We start from the raw sequence: 22,635 nt of genomic DNA on the forward strand, positions 1-22,635 counted from the left end.
AGTTATTCAGAAAATGTCACCACAATATGTTCAGCTGACTGAGCATATTTAATGACTATTCTATAAGACTCAAGATGAAGGGTCATCTGGTAGGTAAAATGGAGGTGGCAACCAAGATGCTTCATCTTCTTCTACAGAGCTACACTGACACTGATGGAAGAATTCAATGAAGGTATAAACAAACATACTGTGCTAGTAGACTAGTAAATTCAACCTGATAAAGAAATCAAGCCAGCTGGGCACCAGTGTTTCACACCTGTAATCCTAGCTATTCAGGAGACTGAGATCTGAAGATCATAGTTCTATGCCTACTCTGGCACACACATATGAAAGTCTCTTATCTCCACTTAACCACCAAAAAGCTGGAAGTAGAGGTGTGGTTCAAGTGGTAGAGCACTAAAAATTTACATATATGAAGCCCCGAATTCAAACCCCAGCACGAGCAAGCAAGAAATAACCAGTGCAAGAAAGGACCAAGGGTATATGGTTCAGCAATGTAGCATCTGCCTAGTATGCAAATGATCCTGAGTTTAAATCTCAGTACTGCCAAAAAACTGTTCTGATGTAAGTCTATGTGACTTTGTTCCCAATGTATGAATTTTATAAATTCTGAGAAATATCATTGATCTCTCTACCTTGATTTATTACTGGACACAACTCATACTCTCTTAATACAATCTTTTTTTTTTGGTCAGATGTGGGACTTAGAAACTCTGGGACTGGGCGTTGTTCCTGAACTCTTCAGCTCAAGGATACCGCCCTACCCCTTGAGCCACAGTTCCATTTCCAGTTCTCTGGTGGTTAAGTGGAAATAAGAGTCTCATGGACTTTTAGTGCTTGGGCTGGCTTTGAACGTGGTTCTTAGATCTCAGGCTCCCGAGTAGCTAGGATTACAGGGGTGAGCCACTGTGCCCAGCTCAATGTCTTATTTGTGTCTAATTTCTTCCTCCCTATGGATATAGCTTACACGAAACCATAACATCTTGTGTCCATTTTTATTTCTGTAATTACCTCCCTAGATTACTGAAGACTATATATTCACACAGTTCGGTTCTCTGTAACGTAAATCCTCAACCCCATCCCTGGTATTCAAAGAGCTCAGTTTAAGAAGCAGGTTAGGCATAGATGATGCTTTCCCCCCCTGTAAGTTTCAGTTTTTTATCATAACTCAAGATTCAGTGGCAATTCTTCCATCAAAAAAGTTACAAAGCTGGGCACTGATGGCTTACATTTGTAATCTTAACTACTCTACAGACTGAGAACTGAGGATCAATTTTGAAGCCACCCTGGTTAAAAATCCCTGAGATTCTTCTCTACAATTAATCACCTAAAAAACTGGAAGTGGAGATGTGGCTCAAGTGGTAGAGCACTAGCCTTGAGCAACAAAGCTCAGGTGTTGTGCCCAGACCTTGAGTTCAAGTCCAGGACAGGTTTCCCCAAAAAACAAAAACAAATAAACAAAACAAAAAACCAGCCAACAATATTTCACTTGAACTAGAATAGATTCTCAATGTCTTACTTTTATTCAAAAACTATAAAAGAATTAGCTGTTTATGTGCAGTTGATAGGATTTCCATTAAACACTTCTGTATGCTGTTCTTTCCTTTAAGGATTCCCAGTCCCTAGCAGCAACATTATGAGGACTTCCCTGATCCAAATTAAGGTCTGGACAATTTCCCATAAATTAGTCATTCGACCAATTGACCTAGATTCACAGACTACTTAAGTTCTGTAACTCCTTTTTTTTCTCCCAATCTATCAATGTCTTTCTGTTTGGCTTCCTCTTTTTTAATGTAATACTCATACTTTTAACAGCCCAACCTCCTCTACTTTATAGCTTGTTGTCCTGGCAAAAAAAAAAAAAGCCTGGGTTACTTCAATTCTTACTCCAAAACTTGGCTGTTAATGCTACCGTGGAGTGGGGGATGGAGGGGACAATTCAACCTTCATTATGGGTTTTAAAATTTCTATGTCTTTAATATCAAATAAACTTGTTGTTTAGAAATCTTCTCAGGCTTCCTTGGGCTTCAAGTCTCTTTCCATATCCTCCTTCCTCTCAGCAGAAGACTAGGCCTCATATTTATTGAGAAAATAGTAACTCAACTTGGTATCAGAAACTCCAAGTCTCCCCAATCTCACTTCCTGTCTTCTTCTATTCTATCAAAATGACAGTACAAATAAGTACCAGGAAATGGGTACTTGCAAAGGAGGAGGGAAGATGTTAGGTCAAGGGGAGAGAGATGACAAGAGAAAGGGGGAAAGGGGGAAAATGCAGCCAATAATTCATTGTATATACCACAAAATTAAGAAAAATAAGGAAAAGAGTGGGTTGAAGGGGTGTGAAAATCTTGAAGGATGACAAATCAAGATGTATTATATCTTGGTTAAATGGGAAAAAATCCATTACATACCCTAAAATTTTAAGAAAAGTAAGGGAAATGGTGGGCTAAGAGGAGTAGGAGGAACTGTTGAAGGGGTGACATTGATCAAGAAGCACTGAATTTAACTGCTTTGTAGAATGGGAACTCCTCTGTACAACCACTTAAAGATAATAAAAACATTTTAAAATGCATAATGCACATAGTCCAGTCAACCAATGTAGTTGTTTTATCAGCATGATGATGTTGATAAAGACAAGAATAGTAACCTAGTGGTAGAGTGCTTGCCTACTATGCATGAAGCCCTGTGCTCAATTCCTAGGTACCACATACACAGTAAAAGCCAGAAGTAGTACTGTGGCTCAAGTGGTAGAGCGCTAGCCTTGAGAAAGCCCACGGGCAGTGCCCAGGCCCTGAATTCAAGTCCCAGCACTGGCAATAATAATAATAATAATGATAATAATAATAATAATAATAAACATTTGCAGACTGAAGGGAAAAAAAGAAGTGAAAAAAGTTGTTGTTGTTTTGTATTAACTGGGTATTAAATCCAAGGACTCAAGCTTAGTTGGAAAGTAATCTACCATTTAAGCCATACCCTCAGCCCTTATAGGTATTCTGTTTCTAGGATTGGGTCTCAGTAAATTGTACCCAGTTGCCTTGTCTTGCCCCTCCCTCCTCAATAATACATACTACAGCAGCAAGCAGGTACCTGATAACTGGCTATGTTTTTGCAAATACTGGAGTTTGAACACAGGAACTTGTGCATGCTGGCACTATTTGAACTACATCCCTAAAGCTCTTTTTTGGTTTCATTATTTCTCAAGTAGGAGCTGCCCTCATTGCCAGGGGACAGTCTCATACTGTCATCCTCCTGCTAAGGCCCCTATGTGACTGAGGTTACATGCACAGATAAAGAGACTGGGTCTCAGCTTCTTGCCTGGTCCATTATTCTGGTTTTAATCACATAGTTCTATTATATGCTTATTATAGACCAGTGATATATCTCCATTATATAATATCTATTTAAATATTTGGACATTGAAAAAAAAAAAACTAGTTTTTGTTGGGCCAGAGGCTCATGCCTGTAATCCTAACTACTCAGGAACTTGAGATCTGAGGATCATGGTTCCAAGCCAGATGGGACAGACAAATTAATATACAGATAGGATTCTCCTAACAGAGGATCATAATAGCTCAAAAGCTATGTACATATGTCCATATACAATGAGGCTAAGGGAAATGAACTCCAGGATATGGAAACAAGAGGTTTATCTTTGTGATTGTTATTCTTAATGTACTACATGAAGTTATTTCTTTTTTCTTCTTTTCCCCTTAATGTTTATCTCATGTTGTTACTGTATCTGACTTTGGTACTTGGTATATTGTATATACATTTATTTATTTGAAAATGGGAAGTTAAGGAAAAAACAAGACGAGTTGGGGGGGGTGAAGGGAGGGAAAGTAGGAGAAAAACATGGGAACGGGTAACAGTTTTCAAGAAGTAATGTACCCACTACTTGGTAAGTATAACTGTAACCCCTCTGTACATTACCCCAACAATAAATTTTTTAAATAAAGTATTTTGTCTATGTGTTCCTTTCATCTTTTATATTTAGGTCTATGATACTTTTTAAAGCAATATTTATATATACTATGAAATGAGGGTTGACAATAGGCTCCAAGGTTTCGCTCATTTGTAGTAACTAGTACACATCTAGGATTCTCCTAGCAGAGGATCACAATAGCTCAAAAGCTATGTACGTATGGCTGTATAGGATGAGGCTAAGCGAAGTGAATACCAGGATATGGAAACAAGAGGTTTATCTTTGTGACTGTTCTTAATGTACTCTGTGAAGCTATTTCTTTTCTCTTTCTTCACCCTTGTGGTTTATTTCATGTTGTAACTGTTTCTGACTTTGTTACCTAGTATACTAAGTATACGTTTATTTGTCTATTTGAAATAGGGAAAGGAAGGGGAAAAAAAGATGATTGGGAGGAGGCCAGGGGAAGGAAAGTGGGTGAAAAACATGGGAAGGGGTATCAATGTTCAAGAAATAATGTACCTACTACTTGACAAGCATAACTGTTATTCCCTCCCTCTCTATACATTACCCTGACAATAAAATTACACCTACTATCTGGTGAATATAACTGTAACCCCTCTATACATTACAATAAAAAAATCAGAAAAAAAATTAGGGTTGACAGTCATCCAGAGAATTTGAACAACTTTGTCTTTTCTCTTTCTTTCTTTTTCTTTTTTGTTGATGCTAACCCTACGGTATTGATATGACCTGGGTGCTGTCCCCGAGCTTTAAACCATGGTTCCATGACATTTTTGGTTGTTAGTTGGATAAAAGAGTCTCACAGGCTTGCCTGCCCAGACTGGCTTTGAGTCACAACTCTCAGATCTCAGCCTTCTGAGTAACGAGGATTACAGATGTGAGCCTCAGGTATATGGCTCATCACTTCTTTTGAAAAGCATCTGAACCATACACATGTTGAAGGGTTGATTTGAGATTATTCAGTCTTATTTATCTGTATTCTATTCTAAAGCATTACCTCACTGTCTTTATTGTCATAGTTTTGTAGTAAATCTTAAAATCAGTTCTTTTAAGTCCTCTAGTTTTGTAACTCTTGTTTCCAAGATTGGTTTGATCATCTTACAGATATCTGTAAAACACATCGTTTTTGAGTCAATACAGCATTCTACAGAATAGATATGCTGTGTTGTGGCATAAAAAAAGTCCTAACAAATTAAAAAAATAAAATGATATTATGCTCTCAAGAGTGAAATGAATAGAGATTGATAACAAAAAATCAAATTTATAACAAATGTAGAGGTTAAACAACACATTTCTAAAAAACCAATGGATTAAATAAATCACAAAAGAAATAATACTTTGAAAAGAATACAAATGAAAACAGTATTAACACTAGAATCAGATAAAGCATTATTCAAGAAAATTTATAGTTCTAAATGTCTGCATTAAAAAAAGAAAGTCTGCAAATTAATCATTATTTACCTTAAGAAAGAAAAAAACAAGAGCTAGGTATTATGGCTTACATCTGTAACCCTAGCTACTGAAGAGGCTGAGCTGGGAAGATCAAGGTCTAAGGCCATCTCAGAGAAACAATTCTTGAGAATCTTATCCAATAAGAAGCTTGATGTAGAGGGGGGAAAACCAAGACGGGTGGGGGGTGTGGGAGGGGAGGGAAACGGGTACCAAGACATGTGAAAGGGTATCAATGTATGTGAATTAATGCACCTTCTATCTGGCAAATATCATGTAACCCTTTCATTAATTACAATAAAAAAAAAGAAATAAAAAAAAAAAAGAAGCTTGATGTAGAGCCAGGGAAGAGGTGACATGTCCCAAAGGAAATGTACTCTTTACCTGACTTATTTAACTGTAACCCCTCTGTATATCACCTTTATAATAACAATGTTAAATGCAAGAAGCAGCAGCAGCTCAATGCAGTAGTACACATGTGTTCGCAGCTAAATCAGGTGTAAAGTGAAGGCTCACAATCCTGGGTAGCCTGAGCATATGTGACATTAAAGTTGATTCAAAAAAATGACTAAAGCTAAAAATGGTTTGGGGTTATGGATCAAATGGTAGAATATCTGCCTACCAAGCACAAAGCCCTTAGTGTTGATATATATGCATATAATTCCAGCATTTGGGAGACTAAAGCATTAATCTCCCAAGATTACAAGTTTGAGGTCAGCATAGGGTACATAGTAACACACGGCCTCAAACAAAACAACAACAAAAACAAAAACAGAAGCATGGAACAGAGGGAAGAATGAAAATTATACCTAACTGTAGCACACATTTATTTATGATGGCATTTTTAGTTTATATAGTCAAAGTATCATATGTAGATTAAAAGACAAACCTAGAAAGTCAATCGAGAAATCAAATTAAGTATTTGAAAACTCTGATTATTTGCAAAGAACAAAAGAAAGCAGAGGGAAAAACAGGATACAAAACAATAACCGTACAACTGTTTGATTTGAATTATATCAATAATTATATTTCTGGCTTACAAAGCCAATGTAAAGAATACCAAAACAGCTTCTATGAAAAGAAATAGGGGCTGGGAGTCTGGCCTACTAGTACAGTGCTGGCCTAGCATGCATGAAGACCCATGTCCGATTCCTTGGTACTACATACATAGAAAAGCAGGAAGTGGTGCTATGGCTCAAGTGGCAGAACACTAACCTTGAGGGAAAAGCCCAAGAACAGTGCTCAGGCCCTAAGTTCAGTCCCCAAGATTGGGAAAAAAAAAAAAAAAAAGAAAGAAAGAAAAGAAACAGGACCCACCTATACACTAGCTGTGATGGCATTTTTAATACTACAAAGATACAATAATCTTAAAGTTGAAAGATGAAAATGTACAATAGCGTGTCTTACCAGAGATACTTTGTGAGGTAGTTTAGGTACCTACTTTTCGAGATTACTCTTTCTTGCAGAGTATTTGTAGGGTAAAGTAGTAAATGAAGCATGATCAGTGGCACTTCCATGGGAGGAGTGTTGTGGAAAGCACGTCAGCTCAGGAGAGATCAAGGGTTAAAATTTTAAGCTTCTTATATTCCCAAGATTGTCTGGTTTGCAGAATACACCAAAATCTGTTTACTTACAAATACAGCAGTTTAACAGATTAAGATGCTGACTAAAGGAAGTTGAAGAGGTGAGTCAAGTCTGATAACTGAAATTTTCTATCTACACTGTCAAATCTGTAGAGTCTGAAAGATTATTTCTCATGTTAGACTGAGTTGGAGTTGGGTAGAATAGGGAATGACTGCTAAAGGATACAAGGTTTCTTTATGTAGTCATGAAAATATTCTAAAATTGACACTGTTTCTAAAAATCATTGAATTGTACACTTTATTTTTGTGGTTTAGGCTGGCCTAGAACTTAGGATCCTCCTACATGAATCTCCTGACTACCTACCATGTGGCACCATGTCTGCTGAACTGTATATTTTAATGGGTAAACTATACACTAACAACTATATTTCAAAGAAACTCTAACAAAAAGGATTTTATATCCTGACATGTTGATTAATCATAATCAAAACTATATACAAGTTAGCAAGACACTATACAATACTACTTTAATGTCAGAAACAAGTGTTTCTGAGTATTTGAAGATTACCTAGATGTTTCCTAATACATGTATTCGATATTCTTAAGAGCACAATTAAGAATTTATGAATAAGAGCTAGTAGCATGTAGTTGTATTTAAAGCTATGGAAATATGTATGATAACCTAGAGGCCAGGTGCTGGTGGTTCACTCCTGTAACTTAGGCCACTCAGAAGGCTGAGATGCATAGGTTCATGGTTTGGCCAGCTGGGACAGAAAAGTCTAAGACACCATCTCCAAAAATAACTACAAAAGGCCAGGCTGGAGGCACGACTCAATAGTAAAATGCCAACCATGAGCAAACAAGCAGAGTAAGTATGAAGACCTGAGTTCAAGACCCAGTATCAGCAAATTAGAATTTGTGGGCTATGAACAAAGCCTAGGGAAGAACAACCTGGTTAGAGGGAGAGGAAAAACTGAACCAGGTGCTAGAGACTCATACCTATAACAGCTGCTACTTGAGGGGATCCTATTTGGGGGCTAGCCCTGGCAGAAAAGTTTGCGAGATCCCATCTCAACAGCAGCTGAATGTAGTGGTTCGTATCTGTCATCCCAACTACATGGAAGGCCTAGATTAGGAGTTTAGTGCTAGGCCAGCTCAGGCAGAAAAATTTGAAAAACTGTCTCCACGGAGGAAAGCTAGACGTGACAGCACAAGCCTGAGATCCAAGGGTCAGTTGGAATCCCAACAGTAGGTGAATTGTGGCAAAGGTATACTCTGGGATAGAAAATGAGACCCTACTTTCTGGGTCGGGCTGAGCAGGAGGCGCCATCATGAGAGTAGAGGATGGAAAGATTCAGGTCAAAGAACTCAAGAGTCAGGGCATCTATCTAAGGCTACAACTGGTCAAGCCATATAGATTCTGGCCAAACTAACTCTACCTTCAAGCAAGTTGTGCTGAAGAGGTTCATAAGCCCTACCAACGAGCCAGCCCGTCCTTGTCCAGGATGATCTGGAAGATAAAGCTTCCTGGTCAAGAGAACAAGACGGCAGTAGTGGTAGACACCATCACAGATGACACAAGTGTCCCAAAGGTGACCAAGCTCAAGGTGTGTTGCATTGTGTGGGACCAGCTAGGCGCATGGGCCTGCATGCTCAAAGCTGGGGCAAGATTCTTACCTTTGACCAGCTTGCCCCAGGCTCGCCTAAAGGTAGGGGCACCATCCTGCTGTCTGGTCCTCACAAAGGCTAAGAGGCGTACCAGCACTTTGGCAAGGCTCCAGGAACACCATACAACCACACCATATCCTATGTCCCCTCCAAGGGCTGGAAGCTCGAGTATGCCAGAGCAGCAAGCTGAGGCTACTAAAACTAATCCCAGACCTTCTCCCATTATTAAAGATATTTTGGATGCTAAAAAGAAAGAGGGCCAGGAACATAGCCTAGTGGTAGTGCTTGCCTAACATACACAAAGCCCCAGGTTCAATTCCTCGGTACTACATACACAGAAAAGGCTGGAAGTGGTGCTGTGGCTCCAGTGGTAGAACACTAGCCTTGAGACAGCTCAAGGACAGTGCCTAGACCCTGAGATCAAGCTCCAGGACTGGTGGGGGGACAGGGAGAGAGAGATGAAGGAAAATGAGATTCTATTGTAAAAATAACCAGTGGATAACCAGGCAAGTCTTCAAGTGTGGTACTCCTAACTGCCACTTCCCAAATAGCCAGGATTACTGAGCTACAGTGCCTGTCTCAGAATGGCTTATTATAAAAATATTCTAACCACTTCTGACCAAAGCTAAATAACATACCAAAGAACTTATTATTGTAAGAGAAATATGTATACATACACACATTATATGAATATATATATATTATACACACAAATTTTTTTGAGGTGAACAACAATGTGGATTGAACTCAGGGCCTTGTACTTGCCATAGACATACTATACCACTTCATCAAATGTCCAGCCCTTTATACTTCCTTTTTAGCTAGTTTTTGTTCTGGCTGGGGCCAGTCTGGGACCATTATCTTCCTGTTTACACTATAGGCACTGCATCACCACCTCAGAAAGAGAAAATAAGATAGTGTTTGTCACTCCTTGGAAACCTGGCATGTACAGATACAATTTATTATAGAGTGTATTTATTTATTTATTTATTTATTTTATTTTATTTTATTTTGATGGTTGTGGGACTTGAATTCTGGGCCTGGGCATTGTCCCTGAGCTCTTCAGCTTAAGGTTACCATCCTACCTCTTGAGCCACAGTGCCACTTCCAATTTTCTGGTGGTTAATTGAAGAAAATAGTTTCATGGGGTTTATGCCCCGGCTGGCTTTAAACTGTGATCCTCAGATCTCAGCCTCCAGAGTAGCTAGGTTTACAGGCATGAGCCACCATAGCCGGCTTATTTTTTTTTGTTTTGTTTTGGTTTTTGCATTTTTAAAAATTATTCTATCCTGTGTTTCTTTTCTGTAACCTCCAGGCCTTGGCCTTGTTAGGCAAGTGACACCTCCAGTCTTTTTTTGCTTTTGTTACATTGTAATAGGATCTTACTTTTTCCCTGGAGGGCCCAGAAACAATGTTCTTTTCTTTCTTTCTTTTGGCCAGTCCTGGGGGCTTGAATTCAGGGTGTGGGCATTGTCCTTGGACACTTCTTGATCACAGCTAGAGCTTCCTGTGTATATGGTATCAAGGAATCGAACCCAGGGTTTTGTGCATGCTAGGCTATGCTCCCAGCCCTTATAGAGTATATTTAGATACAGGTACAGGCTGCAACAACTCTACCATCCAAGTCCCCAATAGGCCACATCTCTATAGCAATGTATCAGATTGGAAAAACTGATAGAACAGACTCTCACATGCTAAATCTCAGGTCACCAAAATATAGAAGCTCATCCTTACAAATGTCTAATGTCACAAATAAACTAGCTTAACTAAAAGAAAATCACATACATTTATTTCTACTGTTCTAATCTATATGTCTTTCTCAAACCATGACAGCCCAAGTATAGCCTCCAATTAAAGATCTTCCTGTATCTTCCTGCTCCGGGCTAGGATTGCAAGCATGCACCACAATACCTGAAAGCCCCATCAAATCTTTAATTCACATCTATAACTCCATGTTTCCAACCACCTTTATTTTTGTATTAGGGATGGAACTCAGCCACACATATATTAGCTTTGCTTTTTTATCAAGGCTGTTACCACTTGAGCCACACCTCCATGTTCAGATTTTTCCTAGTTTATTGGAGATAAGAGACTCTCATTTTGTCTGCCAGGGCTGGCATTGAACTCTGATCCTCAGATCTCAACCTCCTGAGTAGCTAGGATTACAGGTACAAGCCACAGTATCAGCCACATTCTGCATTATAGTTACATGTTATAACCATATTATTTGCCCTTTTATGGCAAGGATCTCATTCATTTTTAAAATTTTTCTGATCTTCCAAAGGTCATACAAGGGAGTTACAATTTAACACATCCATTTAAATGAAAAACTAATCAATTCTTATTTCCCTCTCTTCTTATTAAAAATGTAATCTGAGTTCATTCCACTTAGCTTTTGAGCTATTGTGATCCTCTTTTTTTCTTCTTCTTCTTCTTCTTCAGCCCTGGGGCTTGAACTCAGGGCTTGAGCATTGTTCTTGGACATTTTTTTGTTCAAGGTTAGTGCTCTGCCACCTGAGCCACAACACCGCTTCTGCTTTTTCTGTGTATACAGTACCAAGGAATCAAACCCAAGGCTTCATGCATGCTACCCACGCACTTTTACCACTAGGCTATGCTCCCAGTTCCAAATACCACATTTTCTTGATCCATTCATCTACTAAGGGGTGTCTGGGTTGGTTCCACTTCTTAGCTATGGTCAAATAATGCTGCAGTGAACATGGTTGTGCTGGTAGGTTTAGTATGACCTTGCTTATGGATAGTTGGATAAATGCTAAGTGAAATTGCAGGGTCATAGGGGAGCTCTATGTTTAGTCTTTTGAGGAATCACTACACTGCTTTCTACCAACAGTGTAGTAGTGATCCCTTCTGGCCATATGCCCACCAGTATATATTGTTATTAGATATCATGATAACGGCCATTCTAACTAACTGGGGTGAAGTGAAATCTTAAAGTTGTTTTGATTTGCATTTCTTTTATGAACAGAGATGTCTTTTTTATTAAAGAATTTATTAACATTGATTTTTACATCATATTTCAAATGATGTAGTTAACAAACAAGTATTCAAGAAGGGAGTCTCTATATACAATCACAGGCACTTAGATTTTAGAACATAATTAAAATTAGGCTGAGGGTTTGTATGTCATGGATATGCATTAATCTATATTAAAAAAATTATGTCTACAGAGTCATAAATTTTTATGTCTATGTCTTTTATGGCCAGCATTTCTTTTTGTTATTTTTTTGCCAATCCTGGGCTTGGACTTTCTCAAGTGTAGAGCTCTACACTTGAGCCTCAGCACCACTTCTGGCTTTTTTTTCTATTTATGTGGTACCGAGGAATTAAACCCAGGTCTTTGTACATGCTATATGGCCAGCATTTCTTCATATATCTCTTGGCCATTCTTATTTCCTCTTTAGCTAAGTCTCTAAGTCTTTAGCCTACTTTTAATGGGGTGATTATTTCTTTGAGTTAACAGGCTTATCTTTATGGATGTTGTTTTTAATGTACTATGTGATTTCTTTTTTCCCCTTATGGTTTATCCCCTGTTGTTACTGCATCTGACTTTGGAACCCTTTTGTACTGTATATATGTTTGTTTATTCTAATCAGGGAAGGGAGCGGAAAACACAAAGATGAGACAAAGGACAAAGGGTTAACCAATGTAACAGCAATACTTATAAGACTATGTTGGATATGAACTTCACAACTTGGGTGTGGGGGAAGGGAAATGGGAGAAAAACATGGGAAAAGGTAACAATGTTTGAGAAGTAATATACTCATTACTTTACCAATGTAACTGTAACCCTTCTATATATCACCCAGACAATAATGGTTTTTTTGGCAATCCTGGGGCTTGAACTCAGGGCCTGAGCACTGTCCTTGGGCTTTCTCTGTCACACAAGTCACAGCACCACTTCCAGCTTTTCTATGTATGTGGTACAGAGGACTCGAACCCGGGTCTTTGTGCATGCTAGGCAAGCACTCTACCACTAGACCAAAATCAAGCCCAACAATAAACATTTTTTTAAAAAAGGTAATATAAATATTGTTTGTCTAACCTGAACTTAAGACTCATATTCAGTAACAATACCATAATCACAGTATTCTCCATGTACTTTTCTCCTTCTGTATCCCAAAATGTACTTAATTTAGCTCCAAGTTTCTCAAATACCTCACTCCTCCTAAGCTGTAAAAGTTCCAGAGAAAAATACACAAATATTTGCATTAGACCCATACCCCAAAATTTAGAGAACAAAAGTCAGAGTCTAAGCCAAGTATCCAAGTACTAATTTACTCAGCCATACGTGCTGATAGTAATTTTAAATTGTCCAGGGGGGAAGCATTACTTTTGTTTGGGGTGTTTTTTGTTTTTTGTTTTTTTTGCCAGTCAGGCTTGAACTCAGGGCCTGGGCACTGTCCTTGGACACTTTTTACTTAAGGCTAGCAGCGTTCTGCCACTTGAACCACTTCCAGCTTTTTCTGTGTATGTAGTACCAAGGAATCAAACCCAGGGCTTTGTGCATGCAAGGAGAGCACTCTGCCACTGGGCTACACTCCTGGCCCAGGATGGGAAGCATTTTAAATGATCTTTACTTCTATGGAAGTATTTCATCCAAAGGAATTTTATAAACTTATATATAAGAGAAAATGTACATTTCTAGCTTTAAGTAACATGATAACCCTAGTTGTGAACTAGCAGTTTACAATACTCTCATTAAGATCTGTGAATAGGGCTGGCAGTTTGGCCTGGCAGTAGAGTACTTGCCTAGCATGCATGAAGACCCGGCTCAACTCCTCAATACCACATAATAGAAAAAGCTGAAAGTGGTGTTGTGGCTCATATGGAAGAGCATTAACCTTGAGGAAAGCCCAAGCCCAAGGACAGTGCTCAGGAAGTCCCAGAACGGGCACAAAAAAAAAAAAAAAAATCTGTGAATATATTTGAACAGAAGCCTTTCTCATATAGAACACTAACTTATCTTCATTTTTCCTTTTAAAACCTATTTAACCTTTAATTGCTAGTAAGTATAATAGAAATGTAACCATACTAATAAGCATCTTCCTGAAACATTTACTGAAAGCCAAAAATGGTGGTGCATGCTTGTACTGTAGTCTCAGCTACAAAAGAGGCTAAAGAAGGATCATTTCAGCTCAGTAGTTCAAGACTAGGCTGGGCAACAAAAAACTTTCAAGGAAGATGTTTCTATTCCTTCCATATATTTTTCTGACCCTTGTTTAAATAAAGTGCTAAATATAACTAAAATTTTAAAAAATAACTAAAATTTAAGCTGAGCACTGATGCTCATGCCTGTAATCCTAGTTACTCAGGAGGCTGAGATCTGAGGATCATGATTCAAAGCCAGCCTAGGCAGGATACTCCATAAGATACTCTTATCTCCAATTAGCCACAAAAAGCCCAAAGTAGAGCTGTGGTTCAAGTGATAGAGCACTATCCTTGAGCATAAAGCTCAGAGACAGCACCTACGCCCAGAGTTCAAGCCCCAGGACCAGGAAAAGAAAAAGGAAAAAGATAACAAGAATTTATCCCTAAATTACCTAAATGTAATTAAATCTAAATTAACTATTGATTTTTAATTATCTAAATTTTATATAACTCTAAGAGGATTAAAACACCTCATTCATTGTTCTTAATGACACATTATTCTAAAGTCATGATAGGTAAATATAATATTCACAGAAATATTTTCAAGGTGGGCCAGGAGTTTGGCCTAGTGGTAGAGTGCTTGCCTAGCACACATGAAGATCAGGGCTCGACTCCTCAGGTACCACCTACATAGAAAAAAGCTGGAAGTGGTGCTATGTCTCAAGTGGTAGAACACTACCACTTGAGGAAAAGCCCAAGAACAGTGCCCAGGCCCTGAGATCAAGCCCCAGGACTGACAAAAAAAAAAAAAATTATTTTCAAGTTCACAAAGTGAGTTCAAGTTTAGGAAAGGATATGTACTGTAAAGTCCTTGGCTCTCAGAAAGCTAGAATTAATATTATATAAGTCTTGAGTTTCTATTTTTTTTCTCCACCAATGCTTAGATCTCAGCCTCCTTAGTCGCTAGGATTACAGGTGTGAGCCACCGCACCTGGTTTAAAATTATTCTTATAGATATCTTGCATATAATGGTCAACAATCATTGGTTATCATTGTTTTACATTCGAACTAGTTCAGGATTCAAATAACTGCAGAGAAAAGTAACTTTGGTTATTAACTTTAGCTAGTCTTCTTGCATTTCTTTCTGAACATTTGGGTTCTGGAACTCATTATCTTTATGTCCAAACTATTTCAATTAGAGTGACTAACTTGTCAAGGTTTGCCCAAAGCTTCTGGTTTGAACATTTGAAATCATGTACCATTGGAACTCCTTCTGTTCCGGGCAAATTAGGACAGTTGATCACCTCAGAGTTACCAGTGTAAAACAAAAGAAATCTAGTTTAACAGAAAAAGGAGGTGGGAGGCAGCAGAATTTTCTGGAAGGATATAATTCACAGAACTAAACTATAAGCTGAAAAATCAGGTCTATGAAAATCCAGATGAAAGCAACTCCCACAGATCTACATGAAAGGATTAATGTGTGGTTGCCTTCAGGGTAGTTCTAACAGGATGAAATCCATAAGGTTCCAGTATCAGCTCATTCAAGATTTAAATAAAAGAGACAGAACTTTATTTGCCTAGTTTGTATTAGCCAGGAAAAGGTGAGACATCTCTTCATTAATCAAAGGATGCAGAAGCAGCACCTGGATTAAAAAAAAAAAATATCCCACCAATGGGAAGCCAGATCTAAAATATACCAGGACATAATAAATTATACAGAACTCTAGGTATTCACACAGTGAGACCAAAGGAGGAGGAACACAAAGGTACAATTGCCTTATGTGCCTCTGATTACATAAAATGATATTTACTAAAATAAGCTCCAGGAAATGGAAATAAATGTTTTTTTCTTTGTTGTTTTTGTTTTCTTTTTCTCTTGTTTGTTTACTGATCTGTCTTTGGGAAAGACACAGAAATGGAGGAACAAAGGGTAAAGAAATAAATGCAGCAGTTGTACTTACTAGATTCTATGTTGAGAATACAATTGGTAGGTGGGAATGGAAGAGAAAAACTGGGAGACAATGAAGGGGTAACATAGTCCAAAAAGAAATGTACTTACCTGACATATAACTGTAACCCTCTGTACATAACAATAAAAATTTAAAAAGAAAAAAAAAACAATTAAAAAGTAAATATATAAATTTAAAAAAATCGGGGCCAGGAGTGTGGCTTACTGGTAGCGTGCTTGCCCAGCATGCATGAAGCTTCGGATTGGATTCCTCAGTACCACATGTAACACAAAATGCCGGAAGTGGTGCTGTGGCTCAAGTGGTGGAGCGCCGCTACCCTTGAGAAAGCCCAAGGACAGTGCCTACGCCCAGAGTTCAAACCGCAGGTCTGACAAAAAAAAAAAAAAAATCACACCAACAAGCCAGGTGCTAGTGGTTCATTTCACACTTGTAATCCTAGATACTCAAGAGATCTGAGGATCATGGTCTGAAAACAGTCCAGGCAGGAAGTAAGATTCATATTCAATTAACCAACAAAAAAGCCAGAAATGGAGTTGTGCCTCAAGTCATAAAGTGCTAGCTGTGAGCAAAAAGCTCAATGACAGTGCCCAGTCCTGGGTTCAAGCTCCTAGACTGGCACCAAAAAAAAGAAAAAAAGAAAAAGAAATCCAACCAACCAACAAAAACCCAATGACAGAAAAGTAACTTCCAAGAACAATGCCATTTCCAAAAGAAAAAAGGAATAGAATACCAATACAGCCATTGTCGTTCACATGTCAGGATAAAAAGACTGAATTGTCATTGCAATAGTGCTATCTTTTCGTTCTGATTGGGTAAATCCTCCTTTGAGACCTAACTTAAGCATGGCTTTCTATTAAAAAGCAATTACTTGATTTCTTCAGGTATGATCATTCTTTCTTTATACTGACAAATGGCATGCCTGTAATATAGAAGTGATTGTACTGTACCCGTTGTGTGTGTGCACATACCTGCCTATGCGTGCGTGCATAGGTGCGTGTGTGCATGCACATGTGTATGTGTGTGTGTTCCAGTACTGAAGCTTGATGTTAGGGCCTTTTGCTCTAACTCAGCTTTCTCTATTCACAGCTGGTGCTCTATCATGTGAGCCCAGCCTCTAGTCTGAATTTTTGCAGACTAATTGGACTTTTCTGCCCATGCTGACTTTTAACCATGATCTTCAGCTCTTACTATCCTGCGTAGCTAGAATTAGAGGCATAAGCTACTGGTACCTGACTACTAAACATATTCTTTTTGGGGAGCAGAGGGAAGCTGGTAGTAGGTTTTGAACTCAGCTGCTTAAGACTCAAGGCTGATTAGCAATTGAGCCACACCTCCATTTCCTGCTTTTTGCTGGCTAAATGGAGATCAAAAGTTTCTTGGATTTGTCTGCCCAGGACTTTGAACCTCAATCCTCAGTTCTCAGCCTCCTGAGCAGCTAGCAATACAGGCGTGAAGCACCAACCCTCAGGTCACTAAGTATATTCTGAACAGTCTCTCCCAACTGAACAGAAATACCCAATCAAAAAATAATCTTCATGATCTATCTGCCAAACACATAGAAAGCATGAAATGAATGTTTAAAAACCTGATTTCCAATCACCAGCACATGTGAACTATCAAATAAAAAAAACAAGATGAGGGGTGGGGGTCGGGGGAGGAAAATGGGGACCAAGATATGAGAAAGGGCATCAATGTTTGTGAAGTAATGCATGTTCTATCTGGTGAATATAATGTAACCCTTCTATTAATTACAATAAAAAATATATGGAAAAAAAGAAAGATGGGGCTATCAGAAGCAAACTGATGGTATTAAAAAGAAAAAATGGATAGACTTAATGAAGTATAGGCCAAAAAATTATGAAGACAAAAATTCCACATCTATAAAAATTAAGAAGAGGGGTCAGGGATCTGGCCTAGTTAGGAGAGTGCTTGCCTAGCATGCACAAAGACCTAGGTTCAATTCCTTGGGATCACCTACATAGAAAAGCCAGAAGTGGTGCTGTGGTTCAAGTGGTACAGTGCTAGTCTTGAGGAAAGCCCTAACAATGCTCAGGCCCTAAGTTCAAGTCCCAGGACTGACAAAAGAGAGAGAGAGAGAGAGAGGGAGAGAGAGAGAGAGACAGAGACAGAGACAGAGACAGAGACAGAGAAACTAAATCCATGAATCTGAGGCATTATTTACTTAAACAGAAAACCCTCCAATATCCATACATGGAACTAAGATGCACAAAAAAAAAGAAAAAGAAAAAGAAACAAACTAAATATATTCTATTTAAAAGGACAGAGATATATGTATAGAACAGTTTTAGAAACACTAGCATTTCAAAAGAAATTTCAGAGTACTGAAAAAAATTCCATAACCCAGAAAACCTAGCAACAGTCATTCCTTTTCTCTCACAGTACTTTGAAAATTATTTACCTGTAGTAGAGAATATATTGTGCTGAATATACCTTAAGCACATTCTTAGCTATTGATACGTAACACTAAACTGAATTTTCTAGAACAGAAAAAAATACTTTCATATTTTTTTATCATCTTATTCATTCAAAATCATCCATTTGAGGGGCCGGGAGTTTGGCCTAGTGGTAGAGTGCTTGCCTACCATGCACAAAGACCCGAGTTCAATTCCTCGGTACCCCACATACGTAGCAAAAAGCTGGAAGTGGTGCTGAGGCTCAAGTGGTAGAATGCTAGCCTTGAGAAAGTCCAAGGACAGGGTTCATGCCCTGAGCTCAAGCCCAGGACTGGCAAAACAAACAAACAAACAAAAAAAATCATCCATTTGAGTCAGGCAGTGATGGCTCATGCCTGTAATCCTAGCTATTCAGAAGGCTGAGTTCTGAGGATCATGGTTTGAAGCCAGCCTGGGCATAAAAGTCCACGAGACTCTTATCTCCAATGAAAACCATCAGAAAGCTGGAAGTGGCTTTGTGATTCAAAGTAGTAGAGCTCTAGCTTTGAGTTCAAAAGCTTAGGGCAGTGCCCAACCCTTGAGTTCAAGCTCCATGACTGAACAAAAAATAAAGCAAAAACAAAAAATAATAATTCAAAGTAAAAAATAAAAATCACAATTTATTTTACCACATTATGAATGTTAGTATTGGCTAACTTGTAATAAAATTTTTCTTTATCGCTCAGATAAAAACTTAGAAATAGTTACAGAGTTAAGCCTTACGCTAATAAAATAAAGTCAATTTAGGAATGGTGTCCCTCATAGAAAGAAAATACTCTAAAGTTACATTTTCAAGAAATTCATTTTGTCATTTCTTCACTGGATACCAAAAGGTCATGTTATTCTTTTCCTTCGAATGTCATCTAGTATGATGCATCTCATCTAAATAACTAAAATTCACTTTAGCAAGTATAAATTTGACATTTATGACATTAAAATATTTCATATGAACCATTTGATCAATTTAATTTCACTTACAAAGTACACAGCATCATCAATTAAATTCTCTCAATTAAAACAAACCCTGAAGCCAATCAATCTTGAGGCTTTAACTCATAATCTAGGTGCTATCCCTGTGCTTCTTTTGCACAAAGCAGCTCTCCTTTCTGCTTTTTGAGGAGTTAATTGGAAATAAGAGTATCACGAACTTTCTTGCCTTGGCTGACTTCAAACCACATCCACAGATCTCAGCCTCTTAAGTAGCTAGGATCATAGGCATGAGCAGTCTGCAACCACCACAATCTTTATTTTTATTTTTAAATAACCTTTGGATTTAACTTCCAAGGCAGAAGGTATGGCTTAGATAGCTGATCACCTCTTTGCAAGCTTGAATCTCTGACTTCAAATCCAAGTACCAACTCCTAAAAAACTAAAATAATTTGAAGTTACAGAAAGTTCTGCGGTTTGGTGAAGCAAAATGAACAAACAGCACGAGTAAACACACAAATGCTGTATGTAGGACCTCCTATTAGGTTAAGTCAGATGAAATTATAGATATTTAGCTGTTTTGAACCACAGAAACAGAAATTTCATATTGTGCAATATAAGAAAACTGATCTGATTTCTTTAAATAAATGCCTTTTTTTTTTTAAATGATGGGAAAATAGGGTCTGGTAGTACATACTTAAAGTCTTAAAAGACAGGCAGGAGTTCAGCAAGCCTGGATTTATAGAGACCTTGACTCAAAAAGCAATAAATGAATGAAATAAATTACAATAGGCAAAAGTAGAAAGAAATCCAAGTATTCCTTGATGAAAAGATGGGTAAACAAAATGTAGTATATTCATACAATAGAACCTTGAAGAAAAATTTTAATATGATATAACATTGATAAAACTTTGAAATATTAAGCTAAGTGAAACTAAAATAGTTTCAAAAGGCTTGTGCCTTAATCATTAACCCACTATGTACATACCTTAATCTCCCAAAACTACATTATAGTAAGAAGTCAGTCTTAATCTGGGATGCAGGAGGAAAAGACACTACAAGACTAAAAGTTTCTGTTCTAAAATACACTTTGGAAAAACTGCACCAGTGGTACCTAAGTATAGTATTTATTCAAAGAATATTTTGGTGCTTTTGTTCCAGCAACAATGAAGATATAGCATCTTTACCCTCAAAAGACACCATCTGATGAGAGACAGACAAAATATAATCAAAATGTATTGCCAGAGCTAAAATGAGAAAGATCTGCTTAAGAGTTCTTTCAAGGGCCGGGAGTTTGGCCTAGTGGTAGAGTGCTTGCCTAGCATGCACGAAGACCAGGGTTCGATTCCTTGGTACCACATAATCAGAAAAAGCCAGAAGAAGTGGTGCTGAGGCTCAAGTGGTAGAGTTCTAGCCTTGAGAAAAATCCAAGGACAGTCCTCAGGCCCTGAGCTTAAGCCCAGGACTGGCAAAAAAAAAAAAAAAAAAAAAAGAGTTCTTTCAAAAGCAAAGACAGGTATCCAACCTAGAGTTCAGTATTTAAAGGAGGCAGGAATTAGCTTTGTAACATGAGGCAAGGAAGGATACTCCAGTCAGCAGGATAGCCCTGAGAATAGAAATAGCACTGGAATGAAGGGGAGGATTCCAGATTATGTATAAGCATATAAGTAGTTCAGTGTTGCTAGAGCTTAAGGGAGAGAAAGGGAGACAGGGTGAATCTAGATAAACAACCAAGCATCAAACTTGTTGAGAAACCTCATAAACTAGAAGAGGAACCATTTTGGAGGAAATTTTTTAACTGCCAGGTAATAAGTAATAAGGTATCAAGTTAAGATGTGAACAGAGTTCACCTTACGGAGAAACAGGGCCTAAATTCAGAGATAGCAGTGATCTGAACTACATGACTTGATCTAACTGAATGTGGAAGACGATCGACTTCAAGACAGGTCTCAAATTTCAAATTTAGGTCACATTTAGGTACCAATATAATCAACAGGGAAAAGAAAGAAGGAGAGGGGCCGGGAGTTTGGCCTAGTGGTTAAAGTGTTTGCCTAGCATGCATGAAGACCCGGGTTCGATTCCTCGGTACCACATACATAGAAAAAAGCCAGAGGTGGTGCTGAGGCTCAAGTGGTAGAGCTCTAGCCTTGAGAAAGTCCAAGGACAGTGCTCAGGCCCTGAGCTCAAGCCCAGGACTGGCAAAAAAAAAAAAAAAAAAAAAAAAAGAAAGAAGGAGAAAAAGGAGAAAGGGAGGAGAGGGGAAAAGGAGGGGAAGCAACAAAAGGGGAAAGACAAAAAGGAGGGGAAGGGGGAAGGAAAGAGAGGACAAGGAGAGGGCAGAAGAGTCAGGGACAGAAAGGAGAGGGGAGGAAGGACAAAAGAAGAAAAAGAAAAGCAAGGCTAGGCAGAATTGGCTTGAATGAGATGTTTTATATGAATAATAATTTCTAATTATCTAAAAGTTAAATGCAAGGTGTATAGGCTGGCCCACACACATCCCTCAATACCATAGAAATGATGGCTTAAAGCTAAGAGTTGTTGACACTAACAAGAAAACATGTACAGAAGCATCCAAATGCATGCCTACACTGAATGTGTAGAAAGAAGATTTGCAAAACCAAGAAATAGTTACCCCAATATTAGAAAGACTAGAAGAGAGCATATGCCCTCTTTGTAATTTATAGAAAAATCAATGAGGGGCCCTACGTTCGATTCCTTGGTACCACATACACAGAAAAAGCCAGAAGTGCTGTGGCTCAAGTGGCAGAGCACTAGCCTTGAGCAAAAGGACAGTGCCTAGGTCCTGAGTTCAAGGCCTAGGACTGACAAATCAAAAAAAAGGGGAAGAAAAAAACTCAGTGTGTCTTCTATACATAACATTTGGATTCCTGAAATGTTTTCATGTTCTGCCTATTGAGGAAGAACACTAAGATAGTTGGGTCAATAGCACCTTTTAAGACATCACATTTGAGTGAATGGAGCTAAGAGGCAGGATATGGATGAACAACCATGTGTATACTCCTTATTCACTGTCTCTTAGTATTCAACAGCTGCTATCTGGAAACTAAGCATTAACATGCTACTAAAAATCAAATATGAACCAATATAATTTTGTACCTTCCTCTACTTTTCATGTAAGAGTTAATTCACTTTACAGAAATACATTATAGCAGAAAGACTGTCAGAAAAAGACTGTGCAACAGTATCAATGTGTGAGGTCCACATCAAAAACAATTATTAAATCAGCCATGGTTGCTTACACTTGTAATCCCAGCTACTTGGGAGACAGAAATCAGAGAGATCATGATTTGAGCCCAGGGAAAAAAGTCTATGAGAGACCCAGGTGTGGTAATGTGCATTTGTCTCCTAGCTGCCTGGGAAATACAAGTGGAGGTGAAAAGAAAAAAATAAAGATCCTATTCAGAAAAATAAAAGCAAAAAGAGCTAGAAGTAAGACTGTGTACCTACCAAGTGAAGGTCCTGAGTACAAACTCCAGTAGTTCCAAAAGCTATTAAGATATAAAAAAAAA

At 38.2% G+C, this 22,635-nt stretch overlaps 1 protein-coding gene and 1 pseudogene across 3 annotated transcripts in view; one reads left to right on the top strand and one right to left on the bottom strand.

Annotated features, from left to right (window-relative positions):
• Nucleotides 1–22,635, bottom strand: part of Kpna3 (karyopherin subunit alpha 3) — a 64,139-nt gene that overhangs the window by 36,113 nt on the left and 5,391 nt on the right. Inside the window, exon 1 of one of the 3 annotated variants that reach the window (XM_090342178.1) lies at nt 22,574–22,601. The exons of the other annotated variants lie outside the window; for them this stretch is intronic. The gene's annotated coding sequence lies outside the window, so the exon portion shown is untranslated. Of the gene's footprint in view, nt 1–22,573; nt 22,602–22,635 lie in introns of those variants that run through there. 3 annotated transcript variants of the gene reach the window in all.
• Nucleotides 8,310–8,836, top strand: LOC150056997 (large ribosomal subunit protein eL18 pseudogene; annotated as a pseudogene).

This window comes from Megascapheus bottae, chromosome 11 (assembly GCF_031878675.1).
Source record: "Megascapheus bottae isolate mThoBot1 chromosome 11, mThoBot2.hap1, whole genome shotgun sequence".
NCBI lineage: Eukaryota > Metazoa > Chordata > Mammalia > Rodentia > Geomyidae > Megascapheus > Megascapheus bottae.